At 47.2% G+C, this 24057-nt stretch overlaps 1 protein-coding gene and 1 long non-coding RNA gene across 10 annotated transcripts in view; both read left to right on the forward strand.

Annotated features, from left to right (window-relative positions):
• DLGAP2 (DLG associated protein 2) overlaps positions 1-24057 on the forward strand; it is a 693430-nt gene that overhangs the window by 387197 nt on the left and 282176 nt on the right. The gene's annotated exons all lie outside the window — the stretch shown is intronic.
• LOC111094361 overlaps positions 1-24057 on the forward strand; it is a 46782-nt gene that overhangs the window by 10983 nt on the left and 11742 nt on the right. For all 3 annotated transcript variants that reach the window (XR_005385463.1, XR_005385465.1, XR_005385464.1), the window contains one exon: positions 5451-5621. This is a non-coding gene — a long non-coding RNA (uncharacterized LOC111094361). The remainder of the gene's footprint in view (positions 1-5450; positions 5622-24057) is intronic.

Below are 24057 nucleotides of genomic sequence, written 5' to 3' on the forward strand. Positions count from 1 at the left end.
TTGCAGAACAAACCAATGACAGTTCGTAATTGGTCTTCATCAAGAGTCATTTTTAATGGCCTCTTCCATTTCCAGAATCCAGGAGACATGGTCTTTCTGAAAAACATCCACACCAGGCCAGACATAGGAGCCACACTTGGGCAGAGCAGGTGCACGGAAGAGAGAAGAAGGGCTGTGTTCTTAGTTCTTTCTCTGCCACCAGGAGCAGGATAACCTTGGACGAGACACTTAATCCTTGGGGCTCTCAATTTATTTGCCTACAGAAGTAAAAAAGAAACATGATCTCTTTGAGCCTGCGGCTCATGCTCTCTCAATCCTTGACTGCAGTGAGCTAACTCTTGAGACTCTGCTCTCCAAGTCATCTGCATAATCCTAAACATGGTCAATACTCAATTACTTTTCTTGTTGTTGGCTGAAGGAATAAATGCCAGGAAAAATAAATGAATTCCAATACAATTAAATCCTTATGCTAACTTGAATAAAGCAAGAAAAAAAAAAAAACGGATCCTCATACCATTTTATTTGCTTACTAGTGCTGTCAGTAACTTGATGAATCTTTAAAATTCAGACTAATAAAAATGATATATTTCTTTACTCAAACCATGAGTTTATTAAAGAAAAGAGATCCCTGTGTAGCTGATTGTATTTAGGGGAAAAAAGCTCCATCTTACTCTCTCCCCAGTCACTGGTACAGTCATCCTATGTTTATATTTTATGCACATGCAGTTATAACGGTGGATAAATGAATCTTGTGTTGAAGATCCCTTTGACAGCAAGAGGCCTAAAGCCATAAAAATGCCTCAGCCTTTCATTTGATTAAAACATGAGCACTTCCCATCTTTTCAGAGGAGATATATTAATGCAGAAAAGTCCTTCACATCGATAAACTCATGACCACTATGCAGAATTGATTTCTTCCTGTTCCCACCACGAGAAAGAACATGCAGAAAATTAACAGTTGTGAAGAAGTAAACTTTTCTTACCACAGGGAGTCAATTTTAGCTACAGAAATTTGCAAAACAAGCAACAAAAGCAAAAATAAACAAGTAGGGCTGCATCACACTAGAAAGTTTCTGTACAGCAGAGGAAACCATCCACACATGATGAGGCAACCTACAGGATGGGAGAACATATGCACAAATCATCTATCTGATAAGGGGTTAATATCCAAGATCTATGAAGAACTTCTACAACCCAACAGCAAACAAAACAAAACAAAAGAAAAAAAAAAAAAAAACAATGCAATTTGAAAAATGAGCAAGGACCTAAATAGAAATTTTTTCCAAAGATGTGCAGATGGCCAACAGACACATGAGAAAATGCTCAACATCCCTCATCATCAAGGAAATACAAATCAGAACCACAGGGAGATATCACCTCACACCCCTCAGAATGGCTGAAATCAACAATCAAAAAACAGCAGATGTTGGTGAGGATGTGAAAAAAAAGGGCGCCCTCATGCAGTGTTGGTGGCATTGCAGGCGGGTGCAGCCACCATGGAAAACAATGTGGAGGGTCTTCAAAAAATTAAAAAGAGAGCTAACCCTGTGATTCAGCAGTTTTACTTCAGGGTGTTTATCCAAGGAAATGAAAACACTAACTTTTGGAAAGATGTCCGCACCTCATGTTCACTGCAGCATTATTTACCATAGGCAAGACACAAAAACAACCGAAGTGTCCACCGCTGGAGGAATGGATAAAGATGATTTATATACATGTATAATATATATTTATATATACATATATATAAAATATATATGAAATATTACTCATCCGTAATATAAAAGGAAGTCATGACAACATGGATAGACCTTGAAGGCATCATGCTGAGTAAAGTCAGAGAGCCGCTAGCACTGTATGATCTCACTGATACACGGACTCGAAAAAAGTCAAACCCAGAAACAAGAGTAGGTGGTGGTTGCCAGGGGCTGGGGGAGGAAACTGGGGAGATGTTGGTCAGAGGGGTCAAGCTTTCAGTTCTAGGATGAACAGGTCCTGGAGATCTAGCATATGGGGTGGCAGTTGTGGCTTATAATACAGCTTTACACACTTGGAAGTTGCTAAGAAAGTAGATCTTACATGTTCTCATCATAAAACGAAAACAAGACAGCTGTGAGGGGATGAGTGTTAACTAATGTCATGGTAGTAATTTTGCAGTCTATCCACGTATCTCATCACTGTGCTGCACAGCTGAAACTTACACAAAGTTGTATGTCAATTATATCCCAATAAGTCTGGAAAATAGGTTCTTTTCTAAGTGGGACTTGCATGCAGTTGCCGACAGGAGATCTGTGACATCTCTCTGGTTTGACAGTCAGACTATAGTAATCTTAAATTAGAAGTTCTCAGTCTTGAAAGCCCTTTATGAAAACAACTTCAAAGCTCTTTGATTATTTTGATACTAGCATTTGTCAACTCGTTGATTCCATGCTCTAGAATGTTCTTCAACTCAACTTTGATTCATATGATGTTATACCTGCTATGGGTGAAGATCTGTGCTTTTGTCTATGTGAACACTTAGACATGCAAACACGAGGCCCATCCTAATTCACCAAGAAGTGAGAAAAGTGAGATGTGTTGAAAACCCTCAAGCAAAGAGAGAAGCAGGGTCATACTTGGTATATAAAGAGCATGCTTGGAGGGAAGTTGGAATTCTAGGGATATTAGTCTTTTTATTGCTGCGTAGAAAGTTACCTCGCACTAAACGACATTGGTATGTCACAGTTTCTGAGTTCAGGGTTCTGGGCACAATATAGCTGGGTCTCCTCGAGACCACAGTGAAGGTGCCAGCCAGGGAGGGCTGTGCTCTTACTGGTCAGCCGGTCCAAGCGAGCACCTGCTCCCAGGTTCCCTCAGCGTGCTGGTAGGATTCTTGTGGCTGTAGGGTCCCTCAAAGCCCACACTAGAGCCAGAGAACCTGGAGCATCTGCCAGTGGGGTGGCAGCTTTCTTCCTAATGGGACCCAGTCCCAGGAGGGACAGCATCGCCTTGCTTAGAGCCAAGTCACAGGTCCTGCCCACATGCAAGAGAGGGGATCCCATGAGGCATGAACACCAGAAGGCGGGGGCCCTTGGGGTCTTCTAGATTCTGTCCACCGCACCTTGACCACAGGGTCAAGAAACAGCATGAACAGAACTTCTCTACTTGGAGAAGGGTAGGGTTAGGTGCCATCGATGGGCACTCAGGACCCGGTGGTTCCCAACACCTGTGGATGTGAATCTTCTTCCTGATTCCACTGCCTGCGTGATTCCTCTTGTTCACTAGCTGCTTTAGACGCCTCTGGAGTTTCCTCTCCATTGGCCAGTTTTGTGGATCACTTCTCTGCTATTAGTGATTTGAGCCAGCAGTGCACTCAGGCTGCAATCCGTCCACACTCCTGCCCCCTCTCATCTCTTTTGTTGCGATGAACAGTGGCCCATGAATATTTAACTGGGGATAATCAAAACACCTGCTGATGTCACAGTATGTATGTATTTATTTATATCTCTTTAGTTAATAGTGATTGACTTTCCCTGCATCAAAAAACAAAAAACAATGAGGACCTGCTCTACATGTGTAGAAAGGGAGGGACTTAATAGGAATTAAGAGCAGGTGGTACTTAGGGCGGAAGGAAGGTTGATTGTAGCTCACAGATGAAAGAAAAAACTTCACGGGAGAAGTGACACTTGTGTGTGTTGAGGGATGAAGATTTCGTTCCGTGGAGAAGCCTGGGAACCATGGAGCTCATTCATGAGTCGTGGACACTGCGGGGAGACAAGGACCCGGATGCCATCCTTCCCTGGACGTAGAGGCATATGAGTGGCAGGGATGGTGGCAAGGGAGCTTGGCATCAGGTGGGAGATACCTTCATGTCTGCAGATGTCACCTGCGGCGTGAACATCGTGCACTGGAACCCTGGAGGACGTTTTCAGGGTGGAGTGTCTTCAAGTCTCCCCCGACAGTTACACGCAGGACCTGTGCAGTGGTCTGGGGAAGGAGTCTGTTGCCTTCATTTCAGAAGCCAGCAGGGGAGTTTGGGTCTGGAGCCAGGGGACCCTGAAGATAGCTCTGTGACAGGGGGCAAGACGTGGCCCTGCCAAGCTTTATGTCGAGTTGGGATAATAGCAGTACTCAGCTCGGGGTGTTGTTGGGGTTAAATGCAATTATGCGTGTAAAGATCTTCTCGTAATGTCTGGCACATAGTAATAGTTCAAATATATATAAAGATAAAATATTTTTCCAATTAGCCCACACGCTATAAATGGCTAAGCAGTGCTGACTTAGCAACCTCAGAAAGCACACACTTGCCAGGTTCCCAGTTTGGGTTTTGAGCCAAGTGCCTCTGTCCCCTAGTTTATGGCAAAGGCAGTGTATAGATTGGCTTTTCCCGTCATCGTGACCTTGACGTGGTTCCTTGTCCTTGAGACTCCCCGGATGGCTGCTGCACCTGCCCAGCCCTCCCTCCAGCCCCGGGTACGGCACTCGCACGCCAACCCCCAGCAGCCCACGGGCCCAGGTGGACTGCAGGGCTGATGCAGCCTCCGAGAACAGAAGTACATCCCAAGGGGACAGGTTCTGAGCTCTCCCTATTGTCACACACAGATGAGACCACAGCATCCTGAAACCCAGGTCCCAACCTGGCAGAGGCAGGAACCCCTCACCAAGCTGTGCTGGGAGTCTGGCTGTGAGAAGCGGTCACAGAGGCACAGGAGAGCTTCTGTTTCTGTCACTCTTTTCTTTGGTTGGCTCTGGGAGAAACCTGAGAAAGACAACAAGAGGGTCCTGGGAGGCTTCAGACAGGTGCAGGGTCTGCGCCTGTTGCCCTGGACCTATATTATCCTTCCACTTTTTTTTTTTTTAACTCAAATTCGATTAATTAACATATAGTGTAGTATTAGTTTCAGAGGCAGAGGTTGGTGATCCATCAGTTGCATGTACACCCCGTGCTCATCCCATCTCGTGCCTCCTTAATGCGTGTCACCTAGCGACCCCGCCCCCTCCATCCTTCCATTTCCTTCTCCAGAGTCCCAGAGACCTTGCATTTTACAAAACGAAGAACATGATTCTTTGGGTATAATATATTTGTTTTAATCTATATAATACAAGTTAGTTTAAAATAAAATATAAATGTGTCTTCCTTTGCTTTACTGAGAACACAAATTACTTCAGTGGCTGCAAAAGGCAGTTTATTTCACCCTTGATGCTATTTTGCTTTGTTTTGGTTTCTACTTTTTTCTGTTTGGCATGTTTTTAATTCCGTGAAGTGACAGTGATGATGCTGACAAAATTATTTTTGACTATCCAACTATTTTTTTTAAGTAACAAATCCTCTTTTTACCTAATAATCATCTTGAAAATGCCCATACACTGTAGTCTTATCATTCTAATTCTGTGACTCTATTTATGGAAATAAGTAAAAAATTCAGCAAAAGCTTCCATACCAGCTTATTTTTGCAACTTTACTTCTACAGGCAAACACTTGGAAACACCCTTAATCCCAGTAAGGAGATGCTATTAAAGCATGTGTCTCCCATGTGATGAAATCATACACAGCCTTTCAGTGTGATGCATCATAACCTTTCCACCAAGGTCGGGAATGATACCGTGTACCCTATTTGCAAGCCCCACAACAACATCCGTAGGTAAGGTACATAGATGTAAAGTGTGATCATCTATAAAATAGAACTTCAGGAGGCTTCTTCCTCATTTTTCATATATTACACACTGTTCTGTAAGTGGTTTGTGGCTTTTTTGGTAACAGGAAATATTATTTAAAGTCTGCTGTTGCCTCGTCCTCAGATCAGCAGAAGATACTACATGCATTCTGAATTCCATGGCTTTTTAATTTAAGTAGTTAAGGGCACTGTCCCCAGGACAAATGGTTTCATAGGTAGTGGTCATTTTCTAAATTGCTTCAAAGAAACCCATTAAAATGAGCCTGTCAGTATAATGAGGCTCAGCATAAGAAGGCAGTGCCCATCCTGTATTGTTCTCTGCACCAGAACAGGGAAGGCATTTGCTCCAAGACGATGGTCCTGATACAAGTGAAGGACTCTCAAGTTACGTCTTTTTTTTTTTTTTTGTATCTGTTCATTTCTCTCCTTTTATGCAAAAAAGCTTTCTCTGTCCCTGTTTGTTCTTGACCTTCCATGTTTCCATTAATCTCCGTTTGCCTGCGCATCTCTCTACACCAAATTCCCAGGACTCAATGACCTGCAAATTGCTGTATTCATCTTGTTTTTGGTGCTTTGCCAAAACGTTGCTACGGTTATATATGGCACAGAGTCTACGAGACAAGGCAGTTTCCACCTGAAATTCAATCACGAGAGCTCATATTTTTTTTAATTTTTTTTCTTTCTTTATTTATGATAGTCACAGAGAGAGAGAGAGAGAGGCAGAGACACAGGCAGAGGGAGAAGCAGGCTCCATGCACCGGGAGCCCGACGTGGGATTCGATCCCGGGTCTCCAGGATCGCGCCCTGGGCCAAAAGCAGGCGCCAAACCACTGCACCACCCAGGGATCCCGAGAGCTCATATTTTTGAAGTCGATGTTTGTGTTCTTTTGCGTCGATCACATTCTCAATAGTTTCCACAGTGGAATAAGAATAGAAATAGAGAGACGCCTGGGTGGCTCAGTGGTTAAGCATCTGCCTTGGGCTCAGGGCATGATCCTAGCATCCCAGGATCGAGTCCCACATCGGGCTCCCTGCATGGAGCCTGCTTCTCCTTCTGCCTGTGTCTCTGCCTCTCTCTCTCTATGTCTCTCAGGAAACAATAAATAAAATCCTTTAAAAAAAAAAAGAATAGAAATAGATGAGAAAAGTATTGTTAGTTGAAACCTCTTAGCTACTGTCTGAATGTTTCGTCTCAGTGTTCAGAGTTGGAAAACAGTTTATACATTTGTTTTTAACCAGAGTTTCATGAATCCTTTTTCTCAGCAAGTTCAATCCTATTTCAAAAAGACACTAACGAATGTAACATTCTGCATTTGGAGTAGCTTTAAGAAGATCCTGGGAAACAACGTGCTTTTAAGTAGAAATCGTCCTGGAGATGACAAAAGACACCCTTTGGCTTTGCTGCATTAATATCCGGTGCCTTGATATTGCAGGCGGATAATAGCTGACGGTCCAGTTACACGGACAATGAGACATGGCTGTCTGAGGACATAGTTCTGCTGATTTATACAAAAAGCATTACTTTTTAAGACAGAAAAATAACTTGTACACAGGGACTTTTTTAAAGAAGTGAAATGCTATGAATACTCCTCAGTTATTCCCATTTTTGACTTAGCTACTCATGTTTTTCTTTTCTCACGTGTCAACAAGCACTACATGTAGAAGTCAAAATCAGAAAGGTTTAGTGGGAGGCTCGAGGCTCTACAGGGGCTCCAGCAGCATCAGCTGTGTGAGCGGGGCTCTTAGCCTGCTTCCTCTTTTACAGCAGGAGACAAGCACCCACATGGGAGGCGGGGCCTGTGGTTGCAAGAGCTCAGCAACCAACGCCAGTCTTTATTTCCGTCCCCGCACCGATAAAGGTCCAGGGCACTAGGGCTGCATTCACGCAGGAGGGGCCGCGCGCAGTCCTGCTCAGCCCTTTGCCAACAGGACCGCGTTTCGGAGGCGCGGAGACTGGAGCCCCGGGCCATGCACACAGGGTGTGTCCTCTGTGCTCCGTGCCACCGCTCCCTTCTCTGGGCTCCGTCACCTCTATGGTGGACCTGGGATGCTCTAGACAATGTGGGGAGCGTGCCCTGATTTACACAAATGCATTTTGGAGGGAAATCCTTCATCCTCCAGGACGGCAAGAATGTTGAGTGCTGGTAGGTTGGGGGCTTCTGTTTAACCCATAGCAACTTATTTCCACAGTTATAAAGCCCAGTTAAATGACTTTTCTGGAAACAAAGGTAGCTATATAATGTGGGCTGGTAGCCTGACGCATTATTTGTTTGCTGTGTTTGGGTTCAGGGTGCGCGTGCGGGCCTGTGCGCACAGCTCTGTTAGTTTAGGAAGGAATATTGCGGAACGTCCACTGTTCCTTAACATGCAAATGAATTTGGTTGCCTGCTGGCTTCTTTTGCAGAAAATCATGTAAGATTTCCAACACACACACACACAAAAAAAAAATAAAAATAAAAAAATAAATAAAAAAAAGATTTCCAACACAAAGATAAGCCATAGGAAAGTCTAGCCATTCATGCATTAGAATTGCTGAATTAAAAAAAAAAAAAAACACCCCAAGGAAATTCTTGGAATCTGCTTCCTCTTTGACACTGATCTAGAGCTGCTCTTGCTTTGCTGTGGTTTAAGTAATGCAAATCCTGAAGTGAGTTCTTGCACCATTCCTGGCCCAAAGGAAGCTCATTTCTGGACTTGAGTGTGTTGATGTCTTAGTAACTGGTATCAAGAGCAAAAGATTTGTTGGGAAGCACTTAAAGATTGGAGGAGGTAAACAGAACCGTCCGTCTGTCATAGAACTGCTAAAAATGGGAGTATCTACTTTCCTTAATGAATGAGAGGAAATAAAAACCATACATACGCCATGTAGAGGTTATATTTTTAACCAATGATTTTGGTTTGAGACTTAGACTTGCCACGGGACAAGTCTTTATTATTTTTTAAAGATTTTATTTATTTATTCATGAGACACAGAGAGAGAGAGAGGCGGAGACACGGGCAGAGGGAGAAGCAGGCTCCCTGCGGGGAGCCCAATGCAGGGAGGACCAGGACCTCAGGATCACGCTCTGAGCTGAAGGCAGATGCTCAACCGCTGAGCCACCCAGGCGTCCCAGACTTGCCACTTCACTTCCACTGCTCCTGACCCTGTCTCTTCTGCAAGGTTACTCTCTCTATACTCCTGCACACTAGGCAGCATTAAATATACATTCTTCTCTTTTCTTGTACAGCTGTAAGTTCATACCTCACTGCTTTTATTCCTGAGGACTTAAAGTCAGAGCATGTGTTCACTATCAGCTGTCATTGTCATGTCATCCGGCTCCCAGGGCAACCCTGGGAACACCTGCTCATGCGGAGTTTGCCCAGACACGTGTTCATATCCTTTCTCCTGCTGCCTTGGAGACAGACATCCGAGTGTCCCTCAGGCCGCGTTCCTACGAAAGTATCCACCTGAGCTAAAATTTCATGAGATCATGAAACCCCAGCAAAGCTCATCCCCCGGTGAATTCAGGACATCATGGCAGCCTTGCAGGAGTACCTCTGTTGTGCTAAGAAAGGATAATGAGGGGATATCTCCAAATCTATATTCCAATTTCAGGAACAAATGTGATTTGGGAGACTCTCTCCTAAGATACATAGGATGGGTTTTAAAGTGGTTGTATCTGATTGAATATTTCTTGACCATCTGTGATACCCCAGAAAGATAAAATGGTAGATTTGGGGGAAGAGAAGATGTGACATCACACATGGATGGAGCCAGAAGAGGGCAGGGGGGCAGTTTGGAAAGGGTTCTGTGAACCAAGTGTAAAACTAACAAGTTTTAGGGTCCAAATCCTAATATTTCAAGAACACAGAGTTAGGAATCCATTCCTACCTGAGATACAAGTATTGGACAAAATCAGGAGAGTGGGATCCCGTGATTGAACCTGGGAAGCTGCCTGTCTCCCTCGAGCAGATTTGGTTAGCCAAAGTCAGGTGAAAAGAGGCCATGAAGACAACAAAGCTGCAGAAAGTAGTGGAGGGAAGATCGTGTGTGGGGCTCTCGTACGAGCCAGTGCCATCGGTTTCTCATTTAAATCATTTGGGATGTGGCTAACGGCCCACGGTGTGGCTTATCGTGGTCAGTGTTCCACGTGATCTAGAGCAGATGTGGTGTTCTGCTGTCGTTGGATGAAGTAGCCTGGACATGTCAGTCATATCCCATCGATTGGTGGTGGTGTTGGGTTCGGCTGGGTCCTTACTGATTTTCTGCCTGTGGTTCTGTTTCTGAAGGTGGGGTCTCGAAGTCTCCAGCCGTAATGGTAGCTCCATCTATTTTTTTCTTTGAAATTCTATGTGGTTTTGCCTCATAAAGTTTGACAAAGCTCTGGTGTTAGATACATGCATGTTGGAATCATACGTCCTCTTGGAGAATTATGGAATACAGTTCTTTTCCTTTTTTTTTTTTTTTTCCAGTTCTTTTTCCCTCGTGATGTTCCTTGCTTTGAAGTCACTCTGTCTGGCATCAATGTAGCCAGCCTTGCTTTCTGCAGGTGCTGTTAACATGCTGCGTATTCCCCTCCATTTACTTTGAGTCTGTATGTGTCTTTATATTTAAAGTGGGTTTCTTTTTGGGTTTTTTTCTAAGCATTATTTATTTATTAGAGAAAGAGAGCATGCATGAGGGGGTAAAGGATGGCAGAGAGAGAGGGAGAATCTCAAGCAGACTCCCCCGCTGAGTACAGAGTCCACGTGGGGCTCTGTCCCAGGACCCTGAGCTGAAATCAGCAGTCAGACGCTTCACCGACTGAGGACCCAGGTGCACCTAAAGTGGGTTTCTCGTGGCCGACATATAGTCAGGCTTTGTTTTTAGATCCTTGCGTACAATCTGTTTTACCTGGGACACGTAGGCCATCGGCCTTCAGGGTTACTACTGATACAGCGGGCTTAACGTCTACCACCCTTGTTACTATTTTCAATGTGTCGCTCTCGTTCTTGGCTTTGCTTTTTGTCTTCCTTAATTACCATTTAAAAACACACCGCTAGTTAAATGTTATTATCCCCATTTTATAGATGAAGAAGGCGAGACTCAGAAGCACTTAATATTTTACCAGGCACATGTATTTAGTTGCTAGTGATAACAGGGATTGAATTAGGACCATCTGACCAGCAAATCTCTGCTCCTTCCATCCCTTGAAACTACTTCCAAGATTTACCTTTTATTTAAAAATTCTATTAAAATTTTTCAGTCCCTATCCAAATATAATAACCATATGAGACTCTAAACCATGTATAATGGTCACAGTTTAGCTGTTGGGGGGCAGGGGGAGGTGTCACATGCAGCTGGCATTTACAGGCAGGTGCTGCTGCAGGCAAGTGGGGGGCACAGGTGGGAGACAGGAAGGTGGAGACCTCTGAAATCGGGCAGTGCCCACCTCTCATTTTCTCCCATCTGCGGCCCTGTGTCTGCATGGGTTCTGTTTAGACCAAGTATAAATTTTATATTCAAGAGCATACATAGTGTAAGCGCTCAAGCTTTTGAGCTCAGGCTCAGACCTGGATGCTTAGAGTCGTCGACACATCAAAGGTTGTTTGAGGTGAGAGATGACATTCATTCTCTTTTATTGTGGTAAAATATATAGAACATGATGTTTGCCATCTTAACCATTTATCAGTGTGCAATTCAGTGGTATCAGGCGTATTCACGGTGCTGTGCGCCTGTCGCTGTAGAGAGAACCACCAGTCCTCTGGCCCAGGCCACCGGGAGGGACCGCGTGGCACGGCAGCAAGGCTGTCCCCAGCCTCGTAGTGACCCATGGGGTGAGCTCGGCTGCCCCACACTGCCCAGCGTGACCGAGGCACGAGCACCGCCACACATGCTTCAGGGACGTGTGCAGAGTGGAAATGAGCCCTCTAGTGAAGAGCAGCTCCATTCTGTCCTTTCTCTGGGTAGCTTCTGGCCATTCTTTTCATGTTTAACAACTTTTATACACATGTAGTGTATTTATATTCAAATATCCCCCTATTTTGAAAGTACATCTAGCGAAAAAGGTGACAACCTGTTATCCAGTAAGATGGTGCCCATCGTTTGGACACGTAATAGCCTAAGAAATGCCACTTGGCTCTGAGCTACTGGCCTGTTTGGGGTTTGTCCAGACATGTCTCTGGCCACTCATGTTGTCCCTGCCCTCGGGTTCTCTCTCTCCACCCCATACATTTTCAGGTCCCTCAGTGACGGTGCCGCTCACCATTGTGGAACACCCTCCTGGGAGCCTTCGTCAGCCTGCTCCCTGCAGGCCCCACTCCCCACGGACTGATAGACAAGCCGGGCCCATCCTGGTCAACACCTGGTGCCCGCCCGAGCTTCCCTCCGTCCCGGCACACAGGCCTCGCTCCGTCCCTCCATCCCTCTGTCCCAGCACACGGGCCGCCCTCTGTCCCTCCATCTCTCCGTCCCTCTGTCCCTCCATCCCGACACGCAGGCCACCCTCCGTCCCTCTGTCCCTCTGTCCCGGCACACAGGCCTCACTCCATCCCTCTGTCCCTCCATCCCAGAACACAGGCCTCGCTCCATCCCTCCATCCCTTTGTCCCAGCACATGGGCTGCCCTCCATCCCTCTATCCCTCCGTCCCTCCATCCCTCTGTCCCTCCATCCCAGCACACAGGCCACCCTCCATCCCTCTGTCCCTCCATCCCTCCGTCCCGGCACACGGGCCTTGCTCTGTCCCTCCGTCCCTCTGTCCCGGCACACGGGCCGCCCTCCGTCCCTCCATCCCTCTGTCCCTCCGTCCCAGCACACAGGCCACCTTCCGTCCCTCTGTCCCTCCGTCCCTCCGTCCCAGCACACGGGCCTCGCTCTGTCCCTCCGTCCCTCTGTCCCTCTGTCCCAGCACACACGCCGCCCTCCGTCCCTCCATCCCTCTGTCCCTCCGTCCCTCTGTCCCGGCACACGGGCCGCCCTCCGTCCCTCCATCCCTCTGTCCCTCCATCCCAGCACACAGGCCACCCTCCATCCCTCTGTCCCTCTGTCCCAGCACACACGCCGCCCTCTGTCCCTCCATCCCTCTGTCCCTCCGTCGCAGCACATGAGCCACCCTCTGTCCCTCCATCCCTCCATCCCTCCGTCCCAGCACACGGGCTACCCTCCTTCCCTCTGTCCCTCCGTCCCTCTGTCCCGGCACACGGGCCTTGCTCTGTCCCTCTGCCCCGGCACACGGGCCGCCCTCTGTCCCTTGGTCCCAGCACAGAGTGAGTGAGTCTTGTCTTCTTGTGGCAGAAATCATGGTCTCTGCTTCAGGACGGCACGGACGCCGGGTTGTGAGTCATTGTCCCCTAAGGGTGGTGGTGGCCTTACGGTGTCTCCTTTCTAGGACTCTTTCTCCTCCTTTTTCTGATGAGTAAGCGGGACCATGTGTTAAAGACATTCGCACCTTACCTTACCTTACCTTAGTGTGCATTCCCCACCAACGAGGGTCGTCACACCGCAGCCCACTGTCCCCAGAGCCGGGACGGTGCCCAGGACACAGGAGCCACTGGTCAGGGTTGATGTGAATTTTTAAAGTCAAGAGGCTAAGTGGGCTATTTACTATTCCTGACCAAAATTTTAATATACGAAGCCACCCCACTAAGTAATTGTGTGTGTGCATGTGTAGGGTGATAAACGTTTAATTTTGTTTTCACTTACCGAGTTTTGGAGTGGTTTGTGCCGCAGCAGTATATAATGTGTACATTGAATAGGATATATGTTAGGGTTTTGCCCTAAGATCGTTAACTTAATCCACATGAGAGTTAAAGAAGCTGAATACTCAAAGCTCCTTGGAGGGAGGTGTTAGTAAGCGGAGGTGAAGAAAATCTTCAGAAAAGGCAAACATCAACCAGGAGACTGTCACTGGGTCATTGTGGCAGGGAATGGCTGGCTGGCCCCCAAACCTGTCTCCTGTCTCCTGTGGACTTGCCGGGCGCCCCTGCAGCTGGTGGGGGGGACACAGAGCACCAAGCCAGCCACTGGCCGAGCTCGTGAAAACCCTCTCTCCCTTTGGATTCCGTCTGCTGGCGGGTTGGAGGGACCCATGCAGGACGACTCCGGGAGTCACGCATGGAAGATGACAGATCCCGGTGAGCCTCGGGGCAGATGGCCCCCACAGGCACATGGGGGGCCTGCCATCCACAGGGCGGCCTCACAGGTCATCCTGGGCAGCTTCCTGGGCATGTGGCTGCACACTGGGTTCCGGCCATGTCAGGAAGGAAGGGACATGCATCGCTGTGCCCCATACATTGGTGCATGTTAGCCATTTGGCCCCAGGGGAGTGAAATCCACTTCTTCAGAAGGTCCATGAGCCTCCAAGGCACCTTCCTGGACCAGCTAATTTTGCAGAAGATATCTTACTATGTGGAATCATTGGCAAACTTTTATATTGGAGAGCTGTGGAATACCTACTTTCCCTCCTGTTCCTACAAACTGTGGAGGAAATTGTTGCATTTCGTCGAACACTCGGGACACCGAGTGCATTCCCCTGAGCGTATCCTGGTGCTCACCCAGGGTGATGGTCTGGAGTTTTTTTCAGGATCATACTTGTTTTGCTTTGACTGTTTGTCTTTAAAGTGGCTTCTGTGTGTGTGTGTAGCATAGGTGGATATGTGTGTGCATGTGTACGACATATACAGGTCTCCTAAGGAGTGAAATGTTTTTATAAAAGGCAATTAAGTCCTTTGAAAATAACAGCAGAAAAACCAACCCTCATGGCGCAGCACCTTTATGCTGGCACAGGCATTGATCTGATGGCAGGTGACTCTGCAGAAGAGCTGTCCTGGCACATCTGTGTGGCGATCCCTTTATTCCAAGGACAAGAAGAGAGATATGCCATTTTGCTTAAAGCAAAATCCATCATTTACACACCTTCTCTACATCCCCACCTGGGAATTTAAAATCATGTTAGGAGCTTTAATTAAGGAAGCATCACAATAGGCCTGTGGGTGAGATGAGAAATATTATCCCAATTTGGCTGGTAGGCAGAGCGATACAGAGGAGTGTGAGCGAGCTTTTGAAGGTCACCCAGTGAGTTAATGAAATCCTTGGAAATATGTCTGTCAGTGGCTTTTTTTTTTTTCTGTTGGTACAAGGGTTTTAAACCTTTCCAATGAGTACTGGTTTTCCAACGGATGATTCTGGGGCGTGGGGCCATGGTAGACACAAACTGGCCATGGAGCCGTGGCTTCCATCCTGGGTTGCTGGGGAGCTGTCATCTTCAATGAGCCTGAGAGTAAATGTCCATTAAATCCACCACCCTTCGTGAATGCAGATCATCCTTGAAGTCTTGGGCTACCTTGAGTTCCCCCCAGAACCTCAGCGATAGCCACAAGTAAATGCCAATGTGTGCTCTGAAGAGATTTTTCAGGGCGCCTCCAATCCCCCACAGAATTCTGGTTGCACATGTAACTTCCAGGAACATTTTTTGTGATGGCAGTCCAGGTCAGAGGAAGGTGTCACCACCTGACATTTCCCAGCCTCCATCTATATGCGCGTGTTCTGGAAGGAAAGCATCTGAACCTGTGCTAAGCTTTGTCGTGGCCCGTCTTGCCAAGCATGTGTTTTATTAAATTCTTTCTGAGACTCTACATGAATAAACATATGCCTGGAGCTGCACGCAGGCTGCTTTTGTAATCTATGTGAAGTCTTATCGAATTCTTAATTCTGACAAATCCTATGAATACAGAACAGCCTTTTCACTCCTACTTTAAAAAGTTAGTGCTTGAAGAATCAAGACCCTTTGGAGTGTCCAGTGAATCCCTTGAGCTGTGTGGGGCAGCTGGTATGGTGGGTGCAGAGGACGGCAGGAGAGGGTCTGTGCATGGCGGACAGCGTGGGGTGTGAGGGGCCCAGGGGTGCAGGGCTTGGAGAGGCTCAGCCTGGTCCTGACCCTGCTGGTGGCCCCGTGACAGTGGGCGCCCCATTCAGTCCCTGAGCTCGAATGCAGTTCTCTGTATGGAGAGGGCTGGGGCTTTCTATCTGTGGGTGTGGGGCCGGCACAGAGTAAGTGCCTGGCCAGTGTTGTTCCTTTCTCTCTGTCGGCTACATTTCCATGAAAATCAAGGGGAGGAGACTGGCTTCCTAGGAATGTAGTAAGAAAGAGTCCATGGCAATGATAGTGACAGAAATCAAGTAATAAGGAGCTCATTGTGGGTATCCCGTGAAAGACAAGTTTATGTGTCTATAAATAAATTTCAATGTATTTTATACATGTGTATGTATATAAATGTAGGTTAGAAAAATGCACATGTCCCCTACTGCTTAGAATGGGGTTGCTCTAAGGTTATCAGCTATCTCCTCTAGGAACCAGAACTTTAGTTAGGAACTTTAAATTGCACGTCTCACCGCAGAGAGATTTAGTGTGTGCAACTGGATACTAGGGACAGGTAATGAGCAAGGAGGATCCTCAGGAGTAGTTTTATTTCAGCATCTTTATAAATATTCAAGTAAAAGGAACAGAACCTAAATTCTCTACATCTGTGTTTAAATGTATTATACATTCCCTCATCCGTCTGTTCATGCATCCATCCATCTGTCCATCCTTCTATCCATCCATCCATCCATCCATCCATCCATATGCTAAACCCTGTCCCAGATATAGCACAATCCAGCAATGGCGGCACATAGGAAGCCAAATCCATATTGTGGTGAATTCTTTTTTTTTTTTTTTTATAAATTTATTCTTTATCGGTGTTCAATTTGTATTGTGGTGAATTCTGCAAGTGAGGTGTAAACAAAGCTTCCCGGGGGTACGGAGGAGGGCACTAGTGAAGTGTGATCCCGTGGCTCCAAAGACAAGAGGCAGCACAGCTGCTCAGCCTACGGTTGGAAGGGAGCATAAGGAAGGAATCTTAGAGAACATCCTTGGCAACAGCCCTGCTGCTTCTCACCTGCATAATTATGGTGGATGTGTGACATCAGGGCAGGTATCCCTCATGCCACAGAGGAGTCATTAAAATCATTAAAAGGGAAAAGCTTTCTTTCTAAGAATTTTTTTTTAAACTTTTCATTGGCAAAGATAATCGTGGAAACGATGTAATCCCACTTGTGGCTAGCTCATGAGAAAGGGATGATCACAGAATGTGCTGACTCTGCCTTGTGGGATGCGGACTGGCAGCCTGAACGGGGCAAGGAGGCCCACTTCCCCGGGGCCAGGGGTTGAGCTACGGAGCCCAGGTCGCCCACTGGGGCACGGGCGGAAAATCCCAAAGGAGGGAGGAGCCCTTAGTGGCCTTAGTGATGTCTGGCCAGACCTGCACTGTTGGTGAAGACAGAAGGGGAGCCGCCTGGTAGTTTACATTGTTCTTGCCTTTAAAACAGGAATAAGCAAAAATCAAGACAAGGCAAAACAGAAACAAAAGGAATAAGCAAGTTTAGTTCAGTCTAGACAGTCACGCTCCAAGCCACTTGGAGGGCTGGTGGCCGCCATCCTGGACGCCCAGCTCCTTGCCCTTGCAAAGCACAGTGGGAGCACAGCGCTCTCCCCAGACAAGTTCAGGGGCCACTGCCCCAGGCGGCTCACGGGGCTTCGGGGTCACCCCTCCAGCCTTTGCTTTTCACTGAAACACCTAATAAATAATTAAATAGGCACGAAATCTGGAAACAGATCGTCATTATACTCTTCCATGCTCAGGTCTCATTTTAATTTTTTCTGACATTATCATGATTAATAATTTCCCTATGCTGATCTTGGGAACGCAAAATTGTACAAGTTTAACATTTAAAAAAGAACATGAAGAAAGGATTGCATAACAAAATCCCTGTCCTAAGAATTAGATTTTACCTTTCCCTCAATAACTAGCAGCTTACTTCCTAGGAGGATATTCACTTAAAAGCGTGTCTTCTGATGCTGGTTGCAAATTAGGAGCCATAACACTGTTCCCTACCTGATATTTTTTTAAATTGCTTTTTTAAAAAAAAAATGATGCAAGCTCCTTGGAAGAAAAATGCTTATAAAGCCAAAATGATATCATAATTACTATCATCTGCAGTGCCCACCAGGCTGCACCGTTAAAGTAGGTCGAGAGTTGTTCGAGGGAGGCTTTCCTGTACGTAAACATGCCCGGCCACGCGGATGACTGTAGTCTTGCTCGACTGCCTGACGGAGGAACGCCCCCAACCCCGGCAGCGGCAGGGCCTTCACAACAGACCCTTACTGCTCGTGGCCCCACAGGCTGGACATCGGAGATCCCAGAGCTGGCTGCTTCAGTTCCGGGTTTGCAGACAGCACCTTCTCCATGTCCTCACTTGGGGGAGGAAAGAGGAGAGATGGTTTGTGCCTCTTCCTCTGGGGCACCAGTCCCTTCTGACCAGACCCCCACCCTTCTGGTCTCACTTAACCCCAGTTCCCTTCCACAGGCCCCATGTGCAAATACAATCACACTGGGGCTCGTCATCAGCACACAAAGGGGCCCTCACAGCCGTCAATGCCAATATACCATAACACACATGTGGGCTGGCCCCGGTGTGGGCAGCATCTGGGCCCTGGAGGTGGCTGGGACAACAGGTATGGAGAGGGACCCTGCTTTGGGCTTCTGCTACCGAGCACTTTCCTCCCTCCTCTGGCATTTGCTGACGCAGGCCCTGCTGCTGCTGCATGCCCACCAGGGTCTTAACCATGTCTGACCCCCACCAAATGTCTGGAAAACACCGCAACGCTGTTCCCACCACCACAGTACTGACCACATAGGCAGAGGTGCATCTGTCTTGTCCAGTCTGACACACCGTCAGCACCCAGCAGGTGTTTGTCCACCAAATGGGAGACTGGGACATTGGGGAAACTCCTCTGTAGGGAAATCAGGTCCATCTCTGGGTGGCTTTGCCTGGTGTCCAGAACCACAACCCCCGGCCCTGGCCCAGGGTGCAAGAAAGGTAACCATCACTTATCTATAAGACAGATATTTCCTGAGTTCTGACCAGGGAGGTGCCAGGTGAGTCCACTCTGTCCTGGGGCCACACTGTGGACAGCACAGAGCCTCAAATTTGGGGAGACAGAAAGTGGGTAAGAGGAATGGGCCCCTCCTTCTCCATAGGTGATCTGAGCTCTGGTCATCTTCGTTTCCCACATGATTTCACCCCCGCTGATGGGTTCCAGGGAAATGGGACAGGTGTACCTGCTGCATGTGCCCAGCTCAGTCAGTGGCTTTGCTGTGGCTCAGTCTCGAGACCACGCCCCAGGTGTGCTCCGGTCCCACCCTCAGGCCATGGGAGGTGGCCCCAGTGGCCCCTGGCCTGCGGCCTCTCCCATGGAGGCTCCACCTCCTCACTGCTCTCAGGCTGGAAAGCCTCTGCATTTCCTCCCAGTAGAACCTGCTCTCTTCTCCAGGCTTTGCTCGATGCGGGTGAACAAGCTTTGGAATCTTTCTTACTTACTGGAGCCTTCAGGGAAGGTGACAGTTTGGCGGTCGGGAGAGCCACCTGGGGTGTTGGAAGCTTGACACCAGCACTTGCTTTCTGTTCGCCCTTCTGTCCCCATGATCCACTGTCCTCCGGGTACCTCTGCCTGATGCCAGGGAGCACGTGGATGTCAGTGAGGATCTGGAACAGGTCCCCATATCACAAACAAACAGATAATCACAGACTGCCAAGGAGGAGGGACAAAGGGCCGCCCAACTGGGTTGTTGCCCTGGTCTTGCTGTACATGTTCCCTTCCTGGTTCAGGCGGAGAGCCAGGGCTGTCCTTCCCAGACGGAGGGGATGGGCCCCGGAGACAGGGGTGGGAGGCCCTCTCGCTCAGACCAGAGACCCCTGCTGAAAGGTGATGGCGCCACCGCGGGGAGGGCTGGGTGGGAGCAGGAACAGCGCTTCAGAAGAGCCTCCCCCTGTGGTCTGAATGTGTTAGGTCAGTAGGAAACCATAGTCCTGGATGAATTAGTGACAGCAGGGTGGCTGCTAGGGGCTGGCGGAGGTGAAGGGGCTGCCCATGGTGCAAGGTCCCGTTGGCCAGGTGAGTGAGTTGCAGATACCCGGTGGCACCTGCTGCTAGAGAGACCGGCACCCATGAAAATACAAAAACACCATAGGTCTCCTGTTAAGAGGTGTTCTCACCAAAACAAGGGAAAACCTACAAAAACACGAGGATGTTTTTGGAGGTGACAGTGTCATGGGTGTAGACAGACCGCTCTCCCCAGGATGTTCCTGGCTCACGTGTGTGCTGTTACCTGTGTCAGTCGTGCCTCCCTGAAGCCAAACGACCCTTTTTTAAGGAACAGCTAGGTATTCTTTTCTTAGAAACCATCTCCCAGGGTTTACAGGATGCATGTCTGTGCATGAGGGAAGCGTGTGGTGTACAGAGGAGGCAGGAGGGGCACCTGCTTGGCACCGGATTAAACACTTCTCATGTGCTCATCACAGTCCTATAACAACATGCAGTAGTGCGGGCCCCTTTCCCACGGGGAGGAACTAAGCTACCACCCCGACCAGGGGCTGTGGGTCGGGGCCTGGGCAGGTCTCCCAGCAGGTCTGTGCTCCTCCCATCCGTGCCCAGGGCTGCGTTCCCCAGGAAGCCCCACTGGCAACAACCTGCCTTCACAGATGAGTCCTTACACTTGTCCCCAGATCTTCTGACTTGTCGGCTCATTTCTGCTCTGCCTTTAGTAAGCTCAGCATGAGGCATGCATTTCCTTTGAATTCTGTCGTTTCAGGGACATTTCCTTGCTGTCTTTAGGCTAGAGAATGTTCTGTAACTGAACAGATGGCCAGTTGACCCCACCTGTAGTGAGGAAGAGGGGAAAGCCAGTGGAATAACAAGGAGGAAGGTCAGGCATTTTCACTTCAAGATTTCATATGGAAGGAGAAGGACCAGTGACCTTGAACAACAAAATGCAGAAGGCTCATTGTCTAGATTTTGACCAACAGTGTCCATCTCTGGTATGATTCATTAGCTTTGGTGACTTATTTCTCCTTTTATTTTTTTTAATTAACATCTTCTAAATTTTTTAAAAAATTTTACTTGAATTCAATTTATTTAGCATATACTGTATTACTAGTGTCAGAGGCAGAGGTTAGTGAACCATCATTTGCATTCAACACCCTATGCTCATCCCATCTCATGCCCCCTGCATGCCCGTCACCCAGTGACCCCATCCCCGCCACCTCCCCTTCAGTGATCTTCAGTTTGTGTCTTAGTGTTCAGTGTCTCTCATGGTTGTATCTCTCTCTCTGTTTTCCTCTTATTTTATTTTTCCTTCCCTTCCCCTAGGATCCTGTCTTTTGTTTCCAAAATTCCACATGGGAATGAGATCATATGATAATTGTCTTTCTCTGATTTATTTCACTTAGCATAATACCTTCTACTTCCATCCACGTCATCACAAATCACAAGATTTCATTCTTTCTGATACCTGAGTAAAATTCCATTGTTTAGATAGACCACATCTTCTTTATCTATTCATCTGTTGATGGACATCGTGGCTCCTCTCACAGTTTGGTCATTGTGGACACTGCTGCTGTGAACATTGGGGTGCAGGTGCCCCTTCAGATAACAACATCTATATCTAGTAATGCAATTGCTGGGTCATAGGGTAGCTCAATTTTTCAATTCCTAAGGACCCTCCATCCTGTTTTCCAGAGTGGCTGCCCCAGCCTGCATTCCCACTAACATTCTCGCCAACATTTGTTGTTTCCCGTCTTGTTAATTTCCCCCATTCTCACTGGTGTGAGGTGGGATCTCATTGTGGTTTTGATTTGTATTTCCCTGATGGCCAGTGATGTTCAGCATTTTTTGTCAGTGGCATTTCTATACACTAACAATGAGGCAGAAGAAAGAGAAATCAAGGAATCAATCCCATTTACAATTGCGCCAAAGACCGTAAGATACCTAGGAATGAACCTAACTGAAGGTTAGGCAAAAGATCTGTACTCAGAAAACTATAGAACACTCATGAAAGAAATCGAGGAAGACACAAAGAGATGGAAAAACATTCCCTGCTCATGGATTGGAAGAATAAAGATTGTGAAAATGTCTGGGCTACTCAGGGCAATTTACACACTCATTGCAATCCCTATCAAAATACCATCAATGTTTTTCACAGAGCTGGAACAAACAGCTCTGTGAACAATTTAGAATCAGAAAAGACTCCAGATAGCCAAAGTAATGTTGCCAAAGAAAACTAATCACAATTCCTGACTTCAAGCTGCATTACAAAGCTGTAATCATCAAATAGTATGGCACTGACACAAAAACAGATGCATAGATCAATGGAACAGAATAGAAAACCCAGAAATGTACCCCCAGTTCTTGGTCAATTAATCTATGACAAAGCAAGACAAAATGTCCAATGGAAAAAAGAAAGTCGCAAACTTCAGCAAATGTTGTTAGGAAAACTGGACAGCCACATGCGGAAGAAAGAAACTCGACCAATTCCTTACACCACACACAAAGATACACTCAAAATGGATGAAAGACCTAAATGTGAGACAGGAAACCACCAAAATCCTGGAGGAGAACACAGGCAGAAACCTCTCTGACCTTGGCCACAGCAACTCTTGATAGACACGTCTCCAAAGGGAAGGGAAACAAAAGCAAAAATGGACTATTGGGACTTCAGGATAAAAAGCTTCTGCACAGCAAAGGAAACAATCAACAAAACCGAAACACAACCTACAGATGGGAGAGGATATTTGCAGATGTCCTATCAGATCTTTATCATTTGGCTAGTATCCAAAATCTATAAAGAACTTACCAAACTCAACACCCCAAAACCAAAAATCCCATCAAGAAATGGGCAGAAGACAGGAACAGACATTTCTCCAAAGAAGGTGTTTTTCCCTTTATATAGTCCAAATTTTTCTTAATGGGAATCAGTAAAGTTCTTCTGTCTATGCTTCAAGCTCAAACAACCCAATGTGGCATGTGGTGATTGCTCCCAGCACAGACAGGTGCTCAAGCTCCAAGGGAACCCAGGAAAAGGGAGACTCTCAGGGACAGGCCAGTCTGCTCCCCTCCCCAGTCTCTGGGGTTTGAGATGATTGCTTACAAAGGCTCCCTAATCCTTATATCCGGCACTTGTGCACCCCTCCCTCATGGGCTGCTCTGACTGTCCTGTGAGGCACCTCTGCTGACACACCCAGAGGCCTCTTTCCCTTACTAGAACCACGTATGAGATTGAGAGAGATCGGGTTTCAAGGCATGTCTGTCTCCCCAGCAAATGGAGACAGTAGCTAATGGACTCTTAAGAAAAGTGGCCATTTATTCCTTTGAGAGGGAAGAGAGGCCTCCCAGAAGATGCCTTCACCACTCAGACTTTGCAACAACTTACCAAAGGTCAGCTGGTGGAATCAAGAGGAGAGATTTGTGTGCGTGTGTTTTCTGATGCAGAGGCCACGTTAGTGCTCATGAGATGGTGGCTGAAGCCCCAAGAAAGCCTGCCCTCTGGGCGGCCAGTGTGTCTGGGCCAGGGAGGAGGGTGCCTCTGCCTGAGGGAGCAGCGGGGCTGCTGACTTGCAGATCCCTCAGCGCTGCTTCCCCTGGGGACCCAGGCACTGTAGCAGGCAGCCGGCAGGCCTGAGTGGAACAGCGGCCAGGGGTGGGGGTGGGGGGTGAGGATGGAGACCTTTGTGCATGATTCAATGGCTTCTGCTTCTGAAGAAAGTAGTGAATGAGATTCTTACAATAATGACAATATACCTGCACCAAAACCAAACAAGAAAAAGCTTGTGGCTATTACCCTGGCAAGTTCTGTTGGGACTTAGCTCCCAAGGCCTGTTTCCTCTTCTGGAAATGGGTACCAGACAAGATTTGCATGATGGAACGTCCCGTAGTGTCTGATACGTAAGCAAACCTGAGTAACTGGCCGTGTGCACCATTAACACATGCAGTTTTCTGTGAGTATGTGTCTAATACTATTTTCATTCTTCTAAAGAAAGTGTATTATTTTCTTTACTGTACTTCACAGATCCTAGCAAAAACAATGCTCAAATAATTGGTGTTCAAAACTTTTATTTAATAGAGTTTTTAAATTCTAAATTCAGTTTTCTGGATTATAACCAGGAAGTTATTAGCAAATTATCCCAGAATTTGGGTCTTCTTTCCTGGCTCAAAAATCATTTTCTGTGTTTTTTGTTGTTGCTGCCGTTGCCACAGCCAATAGCTGCTGTTTCACTGGGGGACAGTCATTAGATCAAAATGTTTGTTTGGGACCATACAAAGTGAATCATTTCACCAGGGTTTACGATTTTCCTCCAAGGATAATTGCAGTTTTAAAGGACTCATTTAGTAATTGGCTTGGATCCCTTCATGAGGGCAGCAAAATGCAAACATGATCAACACTCTTGGCTGCAGCAAAGGAGCCTAAAGAATCCATTCACGTTGGTGTTTGAAGACTGGAAGTTCAGTTTGCCAGAAAACATAATGGACTGTGTCCTGCGTCTGAGCTCACCTATCTCAAAAGACACAGATC

The sequence above is a fragment of the Canis lupus genome, chromosome 37 (genome assembly GCF_011100685.1).
Source record: "Canis lupus familiaris isolate Mischka breed German Shepherd chromosome 37, alternate assembly UU_Cfam_GSD_1.0, whole genome shotgun sequence".
Taxonomy (NCBI): Eukaryota; Metazoa; Chordata; class Mammalia; order Carnivora; family Canidae; genus Canis; species Canis lupus.